Raw genomic sequence first — 16,526 nt, forward strand, 5'->3', positions numbered from 1 at the left:
TTTTAAAATTTTTCTAACGAGCCTATTATTTGAGACACCCTGTATATTTTATCGAAACCTTCATGAATTCGAGAGCATGACTATATCGTACGATAAACTTAAGCGACATTTTGTGTATGCATTTTTTATATATAAATTCATGATATTTTATACATTTTTCCGGTTTGAAAATTCCGGAAAATCGAAATCCGAATTCCAATTCGATGTGTTTTTCATCATTTTTCTTGTGTGCGCGTTTGCACGTTGTTTCCGCTGAAACCGTTTCCCCATTCAATGTATAAAACATATTTGATTCTCAATATAATCTATCGTCAGTTGTAATTTTTTTATTCTCTTTGCTAGTGTTGATATTTCTCTGTGTATGTTCGCACACCGTATGCATTCTTTTGCCATTTTATGCCATATTTATTTATCCAATGAAACGCATAACATATAGAATACGTTTTGTAGACGAGCTTGAGTGCCTCTGAACACATTAAAAATGTAAAAATAACACACTGCCGTTTTGGCGGAGAAAAAAAGCAATCTCACTGAATTGAATATCTACGATTTATTCCGTGCTCGTAGTCGCGTTTCCTTCAATGACTTATGGAGTTTGTAAAAAGATCAATGCCGTGTATAGAGTTACTGTCGGGTTATGACTCCGCTGCTATAACTGATTGTGTGACTTATAGTCTTTCCATATATTCCTTTTTGTCACATTTTAATGCAATCCGCTGCTTGGAAATGCGTCATAAATTTCAAATGTGTATGTGTGCAAGTGTTTTGTTATGAGAAAATTTGTTCGATTTCATTTTCAGACAAACGCAACTACAGATAAATATCATTTATGGTGTTTTTCTCCGTTTGTTCTTTTCTCTTTCTCTCTCTCTCTTTGTTTGCGCGGGATATTCTTCCTTGTTTTGAATCGGATGGCAACCCAATTCACGGTTTCGTCAAACATTTGACTCTTTCGCGAAAGAAATGTCATTCTTAATGCTTGAATATTCATCATTTTTAAATATTTCATGTCTGTACAGTGTTACACTGCACACCATATGGACGTTTCAAGCAAATTCATATTTCAATTTATTGTATACAAAGAAAACGTTCCCATAGTTTATACAATCGTTTTTTTATTATTTACATGCATATAAAATATGATAAATTTTATGCAAAATGGCATCAGGCAAATATTAACGTGAGTGAACACCATCTTCGAATTTAATACTGTTAACATTTTTATCGGTAAAATTGCATTTCAAGCATTGAAATTGAATATCATCTATTTTCGGAGAAAATTGCATAACATAAAAATTGAAAAATGTTTGTTATGCATTGTATGTGTTACTGTTGCATTCTCAGAGATGAACCGATAAATTCAGGGAATTCAATCTATGCAATTGGAATTGCAGATACCGAAAATGTCAGATGCTTTTCTTCCCATCGAAACAGATCGGATTTATGGACGATGTATCACACACACACATACATTGTATTATAATATCAACTCAAACGTAGTAAGATCAAATATTTGACATACAAATTAAGCATTTATATAAATCGACACATTTTAAAATGATTTTCAACGTAATTTAAGCAAAAAAAAAAATCTGTATTGGGCGAAATGTTAGAATAAATTCCCAAACAAAGGCAAATGAAATAACAATGGTAGAAACCACGAAATATAGCGGATCTGTTCATATATTATTAATTTATCAAGCGATAACTGCTATAGTCGCCCGTCATGCTTGCGGCATTTGAAAATGTTGACATCAAAGCGTTCGTCTCGTTTGTAGATTTATTTGCTTCGATAACTGAAGGCCAGAGAAACAAATAAAACCGCACATTTTCACTTCATTTCAACATAAATTACTAGCATGCGATTACGATTGCCAAGTTTAAATGATCAGCGCAAAAAGTTCCCACTCATTCACTCACACAAAAACAATGATTTAAAACGACTGGTGCCTGATGCAAAGCAAATGTGAACATTTTCGAAATACAATCACACGACGACACAACAGCAACCAGCACTCGTTCAAGTGTTTGCGGTCACTTGCGAATCGCAAATGAAACCAATTCTTGCTATTCACACGCAAAATATTAAAAGGAAAAACCGAATTAATTTCCATTTGCTGTGTGTATGTGCTTAAATTTATGAACGCTTTTTCGTTGCTGGCACTGGCGTCGGTTTCAAGTTGCGAATCAGCACATTTTCCTGTGGTTTACTTGGAAAAATCACGCGAATATGTCTGTGTAATTTCACAGTACAAAAAGAAAATAGCTCAAGATTGCAGACAAGAATGAATGAATGAATGAAAAAAGAAGTAAGTTGAATGTGTCTGTGGTTTGGTTGTTATTGTTGTTTTTTTCTTCTTCTTTTATTTTCAACGATATGATACTTTTACCCCAAAATACTTTGCGTGTTCATTTGATTTCTAAGCAAATATATTTCGTGCAATCAAATATCATGGTGAAAAGCGATGGCGAAAAAACATACGTAGGAAATGGAAACGGAAAAAGCTTTTCAGTGTGTGAGTGTGTCTTTTCCGCTTTGAACTCAACCGATCTCTGATTTTGTTTGAAATGCATACATCTGGCCGAAAATGTGTTGTAGAAAAACGAAATGGAATGTTTTTTTTTTTTTTGAATAAAATTGAGTTCTGCGAGAAATCGCTTTCAATTAGATAACAAATAAAATTGCTGAATAAATGGAAGAAAAAACCGCATATACAACAAAAAAAAATTCAATTTCAATTTAAAATTCACTTCAAGCACATTTCTTTTAGTTTTTCAGTACGCTGTGCACCGTTTCTGGTCGGAAATTTATTCGCCAATTGAAAGAAAGTAAAGTGAAATTTTTCTAGCATTGTTGAGCGAATAACATCAGTGCGCTCATCGACCAGTTAAGTGGTTCGTGTCTTGAAATCTTTACTATCCCATCTGTTTTGCGTGCAAAAAATAGATTATGTCATATTGGGCTATGCGATATTTCCGAGTATCGCGTGGTTGTTCGTTGATGCTTTTGTTCGTATAAATTGAAGAAAAAAAATCTTTCCTCCTCTTTTGATCGCTCTCTCGCGCTATCTATCTCTCTATATCTCTTTTCCAATTTCTTCGCTCTCACTCTTCGTCGATCTCAAAAAGCGTCAAAGTATTTGCATTCAACAGCGCGCGAAAAATTCACTTTGTCTCAACGGAATCAAATGGTGCTCGAAATAGCGACTGATTGAAATCGAAGCAAATGCGCTTCAGTAAATTGATTAAACTGAATACTTGATATCTCTTTCGGTCGATTTTAACTGTCACAAAAGTTCGTATACAGGAAGAAACGGTCTCCGGTTGCCGGATCTCATTAGAAGCAAACAGCGGTATCATTTAAAAGCAATTTTACACTCGTCATTCGCTTCGATATCATTCTTTTACGTTGCTCCGCTATGCTCATCCAAATTCACATTGCCTCGCTGCCAACTTTATGGTAATTGAATAAATAGCTAAGCGTGCATTCAATCATTCGTTCATTCGAGATGTGTCGAAAAACAATTTTCAAATGTGATGATAGTCCGAGATTTGAATCTCTCGATAATCGGATCGACAACTGAGATGATGGCAGTTTTCGAATTAATCTAATTGATTTATTGATCAAATTTCGTGGAAAATTAGTTTTCGTCTTTCGTTTGTGTCTTTGGAATTAATTTTTGGATAAGGTATAAAACTACGGATTGAATTGATCTTTTCATTTTCATGCGAAACTTCAAACCAAAAATAATGACTATATAAAAATAGATACAGTTTCCAGAATTAGAAGCAAACCGTAGAAATAATACAGAATATTTCGAAAATACGAATTGATTTACAGTCACTACGGGTAAGTAATATAGAATCGTGAAGTCTGTCAGAGATACTATAAATGAAAATAAATTAACAAACGATACTCCCACATGCTATTGAATTTCAAGTCGGTGTGTGTGTATGTGCTTGGTGTATGTGCGTGGTATAAAGCAAAATAATGCTGCCGTGAACAACAACGCCCGAAATGATTATTGCGATACAGAAGATAAGCGACGCAAACTTTTTACCCGCTCGCACTCCATTCATAACAATGCAAATGACTGAAAAAATATATGGTCCCATGGAATGTACGAGATAAAAGTGACTGAACTGAGTGCATATCGAATATATGAAACAACTGAAGCAACAATGGGTGAGTCGATATGATTGCTGCTTCACATAGATTTATGCTTACAATTCTTTAGTCATCAGTTCAGGCATTCAATTTTGTAGTTCAACATGCATCGTGCAATGCGTACCATTATAACTCGCGACCATTTTATTAACGTGCACACAAAAGCATTACTCTGCAATACACCAGTATGTTACCGTGTTAACATATTGAATGATGTGCGTGTCACAAATGGCTTTAACCGGCTTTAGATCATCAGAATGCCTCCAATGAATTGAGTTGGGCCCATTTATGACTTTGACACGCATATAAATTTATCTATTGTTTTAGTTGTCGCGTACGAAGTGAAAAAGTCACCGGACTGAAAATGGAATTCTTCACTTTCAATAGCTTATTAACGCCAATTGGGCTCTTATCAGTGGCAGAAAATCATACTGCACGCGACCAACGTTAAAGTTAATCACTTAATATTAAACCAAACACAATATCCGTATCTTTCATCCACTTAATTATGTTGGAACAAGGCATAGATTTTCTTTTGGCGGGTGGGAGGAGTGAATTTTATTGAGTCGTTTGTAATGAAAAAATTTTTCGTCGTTAATTCCATTCAAATGGTAATTTTATCTAATGCAATTTACTCACTTAAAAGCAATTTGGTGCATTTTCATTATTTTTCTTGGAATAAAATAGAAAAAAAAATAATAATACGACGATGATGAAGGCTTTTCAATTCGAAAATTGTCACTTTCATTAGTGCTCGTGATAGAGTGATGCCATTTACCCATTATAGTTGATTATATGTGTGGATGTGCTTGCGCATTGTTTCGAAATGGTTTACTGTGAAAAGTGCACGAAAAATGAAAACGTTGAGCTGCTTGCGGAAAGTCCCGGTTTGCATTGCATGACAATAAATGCGGTGGATTGAAGTGGTTGAAAGCCCATTTCGGTTGAAAAGAGATCGTAACAATAAATGGTGCTACGATATGAGTGTGAGACGTGCTAATTTCCCAGTGTGTGTGTGATAGCGATGAAATCAGGCGACATTCATTTCATGAGAAAACTACCGAGCGTAATTCCCGATTCTCGTAAAAAATACATTGTCCATTTTACCAGGCACTTATGGTTTGCATGTGACGCAATAGACACCAATAGGAGATAGAGACACCATTTGGATTTATCGTTAAAGAATATGTGTTTTGTCTGGTATACTCAAATTTACACTCAATAAGTATGGTTTTTGTATGTGTGTGTACGCCGTGAAATTTTTTACGGTGAATGCAGTCAAAGTCTAGCCATTTTTCGTTGATGCACGAACGAAACAAAGCAGCAAGATCACATTTGCGATTCAATTGTAAATTGAACGTATGTCTCATTTTCACCTCTTAACCTGAAACTCGATATATGGTGTAATAATGTCATCATCGTCAACAGCAGCAGCCACATAGAAATTCGTTCTTTTTTAGACTTTCGAAATGGGGTTCGGTTTTCATGGTGCACTTTATCTTTAGTAAAAATCATTGATTTCACACAATGTCGCCAACACAAGAACACGCATGCACTGACTCGCTCTTGAATTTACGTTATTATTAATGTCGTTTTTCTTTCTCTCTCTCCCCCTTGTCTCTCTCTTCTTTCTTCTTTATCAACGTAAAACAAGAGGTGAATGGAAAAGAGCTCATTTTTTTAATGTACATGTGTGAATGGGTATAGGGAATTGGGCATATGTGTATTTATGCTTTTTGTTTCGAATTGATATGTTACGAATCGAGACAGACGGTCCTTTGTACAAAGAAATACAGAAGGTATTCATTTGAACTGAAATAAATTAAGCTAATAAAATCAGAACAAAAAATCCGATATGAAAGGGTTGTTCTATGTTATCATGTTATCAAACTTCACGCAGAACATCAAGGGATAAATACATTTTGTAATATATTTCTGGTTGTGTCATTCAAATTAAATGACTTGTAATGAAAGATCCCTTTCTCGTAGAAAATCAATGGATGAAAATGGTCAATACACATACATGCTAAAAACAAGACGAGAGAAAGAAGTAGAGAGACTCACAAAAAAATGTTTGCAGTTGAAACATTCTGACCCAACAACATTCAATTCAATTTCCGTTGCACGCTTTCAGGTGTAGTCAGCCACACAGAAAAAGGGAGACTGTCCATATGGCAATGGGTCGTGATTTAAATTTTAGCATATTCGGCGTTTACATGCAATTTTACCACTTGGAAAGTAGTATTTTTTTTATTAATGCCCGTGAAAAAAGCCGATAAATATTTTCACGGTGATGCTGTACGTGTGGCGTCGACAACGACAAGAACAGTTCACAAACAGTCCATTAAGTGGAAATCGTTTTTTCTATCAAGAGAGTGAGGAAGAGAGAGAGAGAGAGAGAGAGAGAGAGAGAGAGTAAATCTGGATACGAACGCTTCTAAGCTCGAACATCCGCTGCCGAGTCTTTTAACCGAATCGAATACATACGTTGCTGTTTTCGTAGTTATTGAAATAATGGTGCGATTGTTATGATAATGCCGTCACAACGATATATACCTGATGTCCTGCTACCTTCACTTCTTCTCATCAACTCTCTGACACACACACAAAAACAATTCAAGTAAAAAAAGCGAGAAGAGAGAAAACAAATCGGTTCGGTTATTAAAATTTGCTAGAAAACGAACGATAAAATGGATTTTCATAGATAGGAGGAAGATACAAGGTATGAAAAAGGGCAAATTCCTATTAAAATGTGATTACATGATTGTATTCCTTTACTTGATCTTGTTGTTGCTATCTCTTCCCTCGTTTCTTAATATTTACATACAATACGGTTTTTCGTTTTCAGCAGCAACACCGAAACCGTGTCTGAACTTCGAACATTATCTCGAATCATTAAACGGATGGAAAGAGAATTTTTTTCTCTGCATGATGTGTTCACTATTTATCTCGATTATGTTGGCTCGTCTGTCGCTCATCGTCTGTATTTAATCGTCTGTTTTCCTTCATTTAGAACAACGCAATTCGCTATATGTTTTTTCCGTGTACATTCTTCCTTTCTGCAGCCTTATTACGGGCAACTATACTACACACACATACCCTCACACACCGAAGCGCAGATGATTATCGCATAAATACCTGCAGACCATCGTTGTAAACAGAATTTCACATATTTTCTATTTAACATAGAGCGGCATAATGGTGGCATTTTCTTTCATTGTTTTTCATGCAACAAAAGCACCAGTGTCTAAGCTAGGGATACAAAAACGATGATGTATGCAATCATGGGTCCCTTTTGTACAACATTTTCTGCCTCATTATAGCGCAGATTAGAATATGTGAAAATGTATTGAAATCGACACTTTCATTTTGGCGTAGAGCAGCGCATTCCCTTTTTTTTGTTGGTAGTTATGACGTGTTATGAGTGCTGGAGCACTTGTGAGAAAAAGACTTCAAAGAGATGGCCAAGCCAAATTAAGCTTTGATAACAACAAAAAAAATTCCCCAAAAAATAGTTTCGATTTACACTAATGTTTTTGATAAATATGAACTTTTAACATCGAAATTGTTTACTACACCAAAAATGTTTGACGTTGCAATTTTACTGAACAACTTTGACCAAAAATGATCGAAAGTGGACAATAAAATAATAAAAACATAACAAAATTGTCAATATTCTTACTCTCGTGAGTCGAATTAAGGACTGGTTACATTAGTCTTACTCACATACAAAACAGTAGTAGTAGAATTGTTCAAATGTATTGGTATATTGCAAATTTACCAATAGTTGTTAAAATATCTATTGGTATTTTCATACAAGCGTCACTACAGCAGCGCAGTTGACATTTGGTCCATCGCACCAAAACAAGTGTCAAATATGCTGTTGTAGTGACGATTGTATGAAAATACCAATAGATATTTTAAAAACTATTGGTAAATTTGCAATATACCAATACATTTGAACAATTGTTTACTGTTTTTTCTGTGCTATAATGTTTTTTAAGATGTAAGCAATAAAATAATTGCAGAAAATTGTGAAAATCTTTCCAGCATTGTATCCATTATTCCATGAAAACTTATCCAATTTCACCTTTGTAACCCGTTTTTATACGTCATTACTATGTATGACAGAATTAATTACACAAACTTTACCTTCTTCCGCCAAGCAAAGTTTTTGCATGGTTCTATTTATGTTGAACACACAGAGGGCAAGAGAGAGAGAGAGAGAGAGAAAAAAAAAAGAAGAGCAGAGAAGTAAAGTAGAGAGATAAACATGGAGATAAAGCGTTTCAGTGTCTTTGTGCACTAGCTATCTATTTAATCAAACGTTTTATCGAAAACACATTTTCCCAATCATCGGAGGGACGAGAAGTAATCATAAAGCTCTAAATAACCGAGAGAAAATGCTCGTTCATCGGATTTTAGAGCTTTGACACAGTTTTCCTTTGGGGTGAAAATCAAATAGTGTATAAATACGTTGCATATGTAACATTGACGAAAATGATAACTTTTACCAAACATATGTATATAATTTGATGCGGTTAGGTTTGACGTGGCTTTCACTAAACCGCTATATGCTTTTTGCTAATATCAAATAGCCAGCCGGCCGTGATGTTAGCATGAAATTTGACCATTTTCGAACATACACACCAACTAATTTTTCACATACAATGAGATTCTTTGTCTTATTATGCGTCTGCAATGCGATTTTTTCTCCAAAACCCATTGTTTCATAAACACGACAGTTTTTTGTGTCAGTAAATTGCTGTCCACTGCAAATGAAATGTGTTACGTGCTATTCATAGAAAATGGCAAAGAAAATAAGAATAGCCACAAAATACATTCTTCCAGTTAATTTAACAACGGTGGTTCATAATGAGTACGACACACACACACACATCCTTAGAAAGAATAGCATGCAATGCACAATCACCACACCATCAGTGTGTACATGTACATAACGTTCCAGTTTTACAGTTTTATACATTTACGTTTGGCATTTAACATTTTTGTTTTCGTTTTTTTTTTCTTCTTCTTCTACAATTCAACGAAATGGTGTTCAGCTAGGTCGCTTAGATTTAATATCCTCCGTTTTATAGTGCTGAATGTGCACTTTCATACCATTTCAATTGTCACAAAAAAGTAGATTGACATCATGATATAGCGACAGGTAGGGGAATAGAGAAGAGAAAAAAAAAATGCAGAGTAAAATGAATTGGTTTGAATGTCCCATAGGCTCATTAAAACCGTTTTACATTCCGCTTATACTTCGGAAATTGCCGCATGCTCTGGAAGAACAATATATTATATGTAGAGTATATTTGTTCAAGGGTAATTAATCACGGGCTAACAAGAAATTTTAATGAGAAAATGAAAAATATCGCAAAGGGGCAAGAATCATCATCAATTTCTCTCTGAGCTTTTTTTTCGCCCGCTATTTTTGGTAAAAAACGACGACGCGTAAAAAACTGAACTCAAGGTATAACTCGATAATTAGATTTTATGACATTTCCATGACTACAATTGATTGGTAATAAAATTCACAACAAATATTACATTTGAAAATTTACTTGAAGTGACGATTCAATTATTTATAAATGAATTAAGCAAAATGTAAGTTTTAAATGCACTCTAATTTGATGCAATTAAAAGAACGGCCCAATGAAATGTTTTGCAAAGCTTTTATTGTTGTTATTTTTGCTGCCATTTCAATAAATGTTTATGAAAAAAAGTGCGGAAATTTGTTGAAATTCATAGCACGCGAATACGCCAAGCTGTAACAAATTAAGTATATACGACCGATTTTTAACTAAAAGAAATACAGATTTTTTCTTCTATATTCAAGCGTTTTCTAATTTAAAATTGTTCAAATTACGTCCCACAAATTAATCATACACAAATTAATCATATCGTCATTGGTCCACGGCATAAAGGTTCAAATGAATATTTAAATGCGGTTCGCTTATTTTTTGTTCATTGCGAGAGTAGAGCAAATTGTTGCGAGTGAAACTTTTTGTGCTTTTTTTGCGTGAAAACCAAATCAAATCTTGAGGTACACGCAAAGTGCAAAGAATGTACCGTTCAAGTGGTAATTTGTCATCGCGTGTGAACCAAGTTCATCATTAATAAAAAAAGCGAACCAACAAAGTGTGTACGTGGGCATAAATGTGCATGTTATATGTATTCGTTCATCTGATACAAGCAAACACATAAAAAACCTCAATGAAAAATTGCCGAAAAACCACCACCGGTAAACATTGATGCTGAGTGTGCCAATGAATCTTGAGAAATGATTACCATTTTATGCCAATAATAATTATGATGAATCGCCTTGGGAATTCTCTATTTAACTAAGATAAATTTCGTCTCGTTGCAAATGCAGCCATTTCATCGCATTTCATTCGAAGCGGATTTATGGTGCGACGAAATTAGAACAACCGGAAATTTTTGGCTCTTGGCTCTGGTGACCAGGATGCCACCATATATATATATATATATATATATATATATATATTTTCATTTCAATTCAAGATCGATGAATTTTTCAAGTTATATCATGTTCCTGGGCGGGGTGGAAAGTGTTAGAAAATGAAAATAGCTAGATAGTTCGATTTACGATCCATTAAAATAACGGTGTGGTAAGTCCATGAGATATTTTCTATGAGATATAGTTTTTCTTCCAAAACGCTTAGTTTACTTCGATATCTCTGTGTGTATGCGCTCTATTTTTCCATTGCCATTTTATTCCCATCTGCCAAAATTTATTTTCCTTGTGTCCAAAAAAAATATTGAAACGATTTTCGAAAACAAACACACATTACAACATCGAAATGGTGTGGTGAAAACGAATCATGAACAAAAGTCGACACGTATAAATGTGTTGAGTGCGCGTGTGGGAGGAGAATTAACGGGGGGAGAAAGACAAAATGAACGACTTTTACCGCCGTTAGCAAAGCTTGAAACATATTTTATATGGTTTTTTCTGTTCACTTGTGATTTCGCTTCTCACTGCAAACAACCATTTTCGCATCCAATTTTCGCTGTTCCAAATCTGATTTGCCGAGTTTTTATTTTATGTATTTTTTTCCTGCGTTTCTACAATGCTGACAAGTTACAGTAAACAGTGGATTCATTTCATGCAGAGAAAAAGATTGGCGCAAAAAAGAAGCATTCGCAGCCCAATGTTCCCAATGACTATGGCCATTACCCGAGCAATAGTGCAATACTTCAGTTAATCGGTTTACCGATTTTCATGTAACCTATGCTTTTTTGTCTTATGCCATTTATTTAAACACGCGTGAATTTTATTCTTTTGCCATTTGCCGATAAAAGCCATTAAACACATTAGAAATGGGAGTAGGTTTCAACGACTTGAAATGAAATGTTTTTTTTTTTGTTCACTGGTTCGTTATTCTCATTCCGCTTCAGTTACCGTGTGTATAAGTGAGATTCACGTGATTTTTCTATCGCGCGGTTCACTTTACTGTAAAATCCGATAATAGCCGTCTAACAAACAGACAATTTATGCCCCCGCACATTTTTCTTTGTGCACCATGCTTTCTATATTCGAATATGTTACCATTTTTTTTTCGCACATCACCACCGCCGCTTCAAATTTCAATAAGCTTTGAATATATATCCAAATAAGACAAAAATGTATGATAGAAATAAAATTGCTCCGCAAATGTGGTATTCACATTGTGGTTAATTGACATTTATTAGGTTTTGGTCAGTGAAATAAAAAATGTGTAGTTAATTTTCAATTTATGGAAATTATTCAAATCAAATGATATTGTCTATAAAATTTTCGTCAAAAATATCTTTTTTTCTTCAATAAAATTAACAATTTGGTAAAATAATCATTGCATGATTGCTTCGCTAAATTACGAAAAATAAATTAAATGACAAATATTATTTTTTCATTTAAATTCTAATCAAATTTTGACAACGAGTATTCTGCGTTAAAAAAAGGCAATCACTTGATTTCCAATTATGTTACCTCTCAATGATAAATGACTTCGTTCAAATGGAAAAAGTTATTTGCTCCAAATTATTGTGTACATTGTACTCACAAGTACATTGTACACATTCTTTCTTGAAAGATGTATCTACCTGGCATAAATTTGAAAATGATGCTTTCAAATCGATAAATGGTGACTTTGAGCAAACATATATCATCGATTTTATTGTACATGCCTCATTGCGTGCTCGTGTTAATCTGATAATCCGGCCAAAGTTGATAGATTTTTTTCTTATTTTCTCAGCACTTGAGTATGGCAACCTCTGAATGGCAATTTCTCTATACCTTAATCATACAATTATATGTAGATTTGTAGATCATATAAAACAGTAGGTGCATCGAATTTTGAATAGTAATTTAGATTTAAATCACTTTGGCTCGATCACCGGTTTCAAATTTCAGTCAGCACTGTGCTATGTCATGTGCCAAGAATGTGTTTAATGGATTTTGGAAATGTGTGCGATGCGCAGGTTATATGTATATTTTGATTTAAATCTATAGATCGTGTTCTCTCTATGCTTCACAAACAACACAGAAACATTAACTCATTTGCATTTATAATAAATGTTTGTCTTCATTAGATTTAGACAGACATACACATTATAATATATATATATATATTCGAATTCATATTTGCTCCACGATGCATATAGCATTGTGATAATTGCTTGTACAATGTACACGCAACGATGAAAACCAATGAGAATAACAAGCGTCAATTGAAATTCTCACTGACTCTGATTGTTTAATAAGTATAACCGTTCGAAATGCGTTCGAATTGTAAATTCGAATTTACATTAAAATTTATGTCGAACGAAAATATTCAGTTTTTGGTATTTTTGCAAACATTGCGCGGATGAAAATTGTTTTAATTTCTAAATTAAATGAACTTAATCACATAATGTTGGAAATTTCATAAGCTCTTTTCCCGTGCTTCTTCATTTTTCTTGCATCCTTTTGCTCTTCTTCGTCACCCGGCCAAAGACCGCGCCACCTAGAACGCTAAAGTTTCTTTCAATTGAGCACATACTTTTTTCAGTTTCTTGCACATTAAGAATTCCAATAAACAATGCCGAAAAAACCCCATTCCCTTCAACTCAGTCTGAATAATGTTCTACGTCGCAAATTTAATAATTTTCCGCTTGAAATTTCTTGCAAATATTAATTAACTCTTCGCTTTTTTTGCTCTGATTTATTGTGCATCCGTCGTTTTGTGAAAAGCGTTTGTATTTTTTATGCACCTCGTTTCAATCTGTTCAACTTCATTTCGTCGTAGTGTATTTTCCGTGTATTTTGTATATAAAAAAATACATGTTCCATCAAATCATTTTCATAGCACGTCATTCTATCCATGTGGAAAAAACTACAAGAACAAATTCAATTTCAATATATAAAATATTGAAAAAAATTGAATATATCTCGCGAAAGTACATGGATGAAAATAACATTTCGATATGACCGATTTTTTTTTTGTTGCTGCCATGTGGAGGAGCTTGTTGAGAATCTTTTTATAGTTGAAGTGGAGAAAAACACTGGGCGATGTCATCTGGTTGTGTTTATAAAATCGGTACAAGTGTGTTAGACAGAAATCTGTCGATCTTAATTTTATCATGAACAAGAGACATAAAGAATGATTGAAAACGATTTTATCGAGGATATTTAATTTGAACTTCACAGGAAATGGCTGAAAGTGGGAAAAAAACATGAAAAAAATTGTGTCAAATTATTGCAAGTTGATTGCTCCGAACAAGAGACACACACAATATGCGTTCCAATGCGATTTGATCAGATCAGAGAAAAGAGGCGTGAATTGGATGCGACAGACACTCATACACGTGCAAATGCAATGCACTTAAGCAGATTTTCATGTTCATTGAACAAAAGCCGAAGAAGCGGAAAATGGGAAACAGTTTTGAAGCGAACGCTTTGCATCGGATGCAAAAATGCAACTCCTGTGCGCGAGCAACAACAGCATCGTCACATAGTTAGCATTGTCGCATTCATGCTTTATTGCATGTTATTTCGCGTATAATTAAAATATACATATGATTTAATTTTGAATTTTATATTTACATTTAACATTATAAATGAAAGTTTAGAATGGAAAGAGAGATTTTTGTATTTAGCGAGCGGGCCAAAGCAAACATCCGACAATGGCACATTTTCTATAAATGAATTTAAAATTTTATGGTCTCACTGTGTCTTTCTATTCAGACACAAGCGTTGCCACAAGCATGTTCAATTCAATAGCTCTTATAATAAATAATATTGCACATGCTATTCACTGGAATCTGTGCGCTTATAAATATACACAACTGACCATGTAGCCAATCGAGTTTGATTTGCATCAACGTCATTCAATTGAACAGCGCAGACGAATTGCAAATGCGATTTCAAATTTCATAACGTTTTCAGTCCATGTGCAGATCGATATTTGGTAAATCGTTATCAAACATTCTAGCTATTTGTATATCTGCTATTTAATAATAAAACTCGCCCATTTGAATTATTTGATATTCGAATTTTTGAATATGAATATCGGAATCGAGTGACATTTGAAATTATATTTATAGAATTAAATAGAACTCATTCTCACTCAATTGGATGGCGGTTATGTTTCCTGTGATACTAATGAAACGCACAACAAAACAACTTAAGTGAGAGAGAGAGTTGAAGAACGAGACGCACCATCATCAGAGAGAGCATCAGCCACGATTGACTGAGTAAAATCAATGTGCGAACATTCTCAGAGATTGCAATAGAGACTTAGTATTTGCCATACACAAAAATTGCTGCACATTCATAACATTTCATCATCATCATCATCAAAATTGCTTGGTACAAGCACATTTCTGGCTTCTAAACATTTTTGACACGAATGACGCACAAGCATACACACTCATCATTGAAATTATTCCCGATGCGTATGTCGTGATCAACCATTATATGGCCAAAACGTGTTTGCTCCTGAGTTTGGACACCTCTCCATTTTAAGCAAGCAAAGCTAGACATTTGATACTGAATATGTTTGCTGTAGAATTTATATTGAAGGTGTTGAATTTTGATATTACCGAGGTGTTGAATTTTGATATTACCGAATCGTTTTCGTCAGAATCATTCAAATAGCATTAAAGAATAGGACCATAGCCAAACGAAGTAAACGCAATATGCATAGATATTTGACTGTGGTTTCAAACGAACATCAGTGAAATGTATTAAGGAAAATTCGACAAATTGTAAGCCTAGAACTCATTTTCATATCCCAAATCATCATCGACTTATATCAATCATCTAAATTCCAACCCATTTTTGTGTGATAATTTATTTATTATTATATGTGCGTATGATTATTGCTTTTTGAGAATCTATTTTTATCGAGCAACATCGTTTCGGAGAAAATGTTTTGCGGCAATAATTTCAAATGCAAATATACCCACACTGCTTCAGTACTACGAAGGGTACTGCATGGCAAGGCGGAGAGAAATCGACTGACTGAAAAGATGTTATCAATTCAAAAGACGTCATGTCACATGATGAAGTTAAATTTGAATGCCTTCCTGTTTGGAACAGAATGCAAAGCAAAGACTTGCAGGTGCCGCGAATGTGTTTTAGAAAAAAAAAACAAGAAGCTTCAAAACAGTACGTCGGTTGTTGGTGTACAAAATCAACTACACGTCATTTCATTAAAACATAAATGAAATTGTGCGCGAAATAACCGCGAGCCATGTGGGTATATATGCTTGACAGACATTCCTAACACGCGTACACCCGCTTTCTTTAATGTAAACATGTATTTTACATTGAATTGCTTTTTTCTAGCACTGTTTTTTTTATATGTGAACTTAAAATAGCTAAATCTACTAAATCTATGTATTATTCATTTGGCGCTAATGAAAACGAGCTTTTTGTCATGAAATGGCACGAAGACGTGGAAGAAGAATGGAAATAAGTCTTTGGTTAAAAGTGATTTGCTATCATTTGGCTCAATGCACACATTTTTATCGTTTTACGAATATAATGATAATCTGATGAAATACAGCACTATCCTCTTTCACTTTCGTCTTTTATGATACGCTTAACCTCGATATTTCCTTGAAAAATGTCGAATCAACAAACATTCATACGCGTCACGAATCCGGAATATTTAAAACCTTTCTCTTCTCGTATCGGTGTGAATTACTCAAATGAATAAGAGTCTTTTGCTGCACATATGTATGGCACATGAGGTGGCATATAAAAAATAATCTCATAAAGTGGAAAGGATCTCATCGAACTTTTTTTTCCGTAATTTGCTAAGCAAAAAATTAGGAAATGACACCGAACGAAGACGTTTACAAA

At 34.2% G+C, this 16,526-nt stretch overlaps 1 protein-coding gene across 2 annotated transcripts in view; it reads left to right on the forward strand.

The window, feature by feature from the left end:
* The window catches only part of LOC116342405 (zwei Ig domain protein zig-8), a 185,978-nt gene that overhangs the window by 116,625 nt on the left and 52,827 nt on the right, over positions 1-16,526 (forward strand). The gene's annotated exons all lie outside the window — the stretch shown is intronic.

Source organism: Contarinia nasturtii, unplaced genomic scaffold (genome assembly GCF_009176525.2).
Source record: "Contarinia nasturtii isolate CC-2019 unplaced genomic scaffold, AAFC_CNas_1.1 Cnas_scaffold_864, whole genome shotgun sequence".
NCBI classification, from domain to species: domain Eukaryota; kingdom Metazoa; phylum Arthropoda; class Insecta; order Diptera; family Cecidomyiidae; genus Contarinia; species Contarinia nasturtii.